The sequence below is a fragment of the Gekko japonicus genome, unplaced genomic scaffold (assembly GCF_001447785.1).
Source record: "Gekko japonicus isolate JY-2015 unplaced genomic scaffold, Gekko_japonicus_V1.1 scaffold1211, whole genome shotgun sequence".
In the NCBI taxonomy this organism is placed as follows: domain Eukaryota; kingdom Metazoa; phylum Chordata; class Lepidosauria; order Squamata; family Gekkonidae; genus Gekko; species Gekko japonicus.
In genome coordinates this window covers 91,233-93,735 of record NW_015161990.1, presented here as the reverse complement: position 1 = coordinate 93,735, position 2,503 = coordinate 91,233, and positions in this window count along the sequence as shown.

Below are 2,503 nucleotides of genomic sequence, written 5' to 3'. Positions count from 1 at the left end.
GTCCCCAGCACCGCGAATGGGTGGAAGAAGGGGATATTCGGGCCCCTTATCACGTTCGAGCGTTTCACAAGATGTTCCCGGACAAACCTGGAGGTCTCCCGGGCAAACCGGGAGGTCTCCCGCCCAAACCGGGAGACGGTGGGTAAGTGGTATTTTCAGGTGGGCAGTATGTCAGCGAGCTGCCATTTCTCTGGGACACGTCCCGTCCCTCTTCCTTCCCTCCCCCCCTTGTTATCCTCTTCTGGTATGCTGCTGTAACTGCCAAGTGTCTCCTGCAGGTGGACGTTGGAGTGTTATGTCTTCTTGCCTAGCTTAATTACATTTCCCGTGTGTGACACGTCCCGTCCCTCTTCCTTCCCTCCCTCCCCTTGTTATCCTCTTCTGGTATGCTGCTGTAACTGCCAAGTGTCTCCTGCAGGTGGACGTTGGAGTGTTATGTCTTCTTGCCTAGCTTAATTACATTTCCCGTGTGAACTCAACTTGTGTTTATGGTATTAGCTGTTGTGGTTCTCAGGCTGCTTCGCGCCTTTTCTAATCAGCTCCCTTGCGAGGGAATTGTACCCATTGGGTTAACCAAGTTTGAAGTTCCTATATTACGTTGCCCCTGTGTATTGTCTTTATTCTGAACAATCTCTGTATGTTCATGATCAACCATGCTTTGGAAATAAATCTTACTTCTTTGGAACGTGGGTTTGTTATCCTGACTTGGGATCTGACACCCTGCTGCTGGACCTCCTGACGGCACCTGGTATTTTTGGCCACTGTGTGACACAGAGTGTTGGACTGGATGGGCCACTGGCCTGATCCAACAATGGCTTCTCTTATGTTCTTATAAGAGGGAATTGGATGAGCATATGGAGCAGAGGTCCATCAGTGGCTATTAGCCACGAGGTCTAGATAGGAACTCTCAGTCTGGGGCAAGGGATGCTCTGTATTCTTGGTGCCTGGGGGGGGGCAAGAGTGGGAGGGCTTCTAATGTCCTGACCCCACTGCTGGATCCTCCTGAGGGCACCTGGCATTTCTGGCCACTGTGTGACACAGAGTGTTGGACTGGATGGGCCATTGGCCTGATCCAACATTGGCTTCTCTTATGTTCTTATACAGAACTAGGTAACAACTTGCGCCCACGTTACCAGTCCTGTGCAGCTTCTGCACCAGGATAGTTTTCCATGGTAGTCTGGCGCAACTGCGTGAAATCATCCTTGCAGTGGGAATTCTGGGTGGCAGAGAGCAAACCGCATCCTCTCCACTGTAAACTGCGGTTCCCTTTTCACATCTGATGTGTGCGGATGCACCCCCGTGACACAGGATTCTGTGTCCACAGGGTCACACAAACGAATGTCTTGTTTTGACTGCTTTATATTGTTTAAAACGGTCATTATGTCACCTATTAAAGATAAAACATTTCTTAAAGATGCCTAATCTCAAAACAAGTTGAAATTTCAAAAGTGAGACCAAGTGAGTGATTTTCAAGCACGAGTGACGCAGACACACACACACACACACACATCCTGCCGGGGCTTGGGAGGGGCCACGGGGTCACACTGGAGACAGGATTTCCATGAATTCTTTTACCAGGCAGGGCGGGCTGCAGAGATGGTCGGTTTGAAAACACATTGCTAAAAATCAGCAGAGAAAGGAAGGCAAGGGGGCGACTCCAAGCTCCCCATGCTTTCCAGAGCTTTTGTGGGGCAGAAAATTCCCCACAGAAGAATGTACAGAGCCAGTTGGGTGTCGTGATTAAGTACGCGGACTCCAGTCTGGGAGAACCGGGTTTGATTCCCCACTCCTCCTCCACTTGCACCTGGCTGGATGACCCTGGGCAAGCCGTAGTTCTGTCAGAGCTGTTCTTGAAAAAGAGCTCTCTCAGCCCCACCTACCTCACGGGCACCTGCTGATGTGACCTTGGGTCAGTCACTAGCTCTGGCACAGCTGTCCTTGAAAAAGAGCAGTTTCTGTCAGAGCTCTCTCAGCCCCACCCACCTCACAGGGTGTCTGTTGTGGGGAGGGGAAGGGAAAGGAGTTTGTAGGCCGCTCTGAGACTCGGGGTAGTGAAGGGCCATGGGGTCTAATTTTAATCTACTCTTCTTCTTCTTCTTCTTCTTCTTCTTCTTCTTCTTCTTCTTCTTCTTCTTCTTCTTCTTCTTCTTCTTCCTCACAGGGTGTCTGTTGTGGCGAGGGGAAGGGAGTTTGTAAGCCGTTCTGAGACTCCCTTGGGTAGTGAAGGGCCATGGGGTATAAATCCAATCTCTTCTTCTTCTTCTTCCTCACAGGGTATCTGTTGTGGGGAGGGGAAGGGAAAGGAGTTTGTCAGCCGCTCTGAGACTCCCTTGGGTAGTGAAGGGCCATGGGGTATAAATCTAATCTCTTCTTCTTCTTCCTCCCAGGGTGTCTGTTGTGGGGAGGGGGAGTTTGTAAGCCGCTCTGAGACTCCATTGAGTAGTGAAGGGCCATGGGGTATAAATCCAATCTCTACTTCTTCTTCTTCCTCACAGGGTGTCTG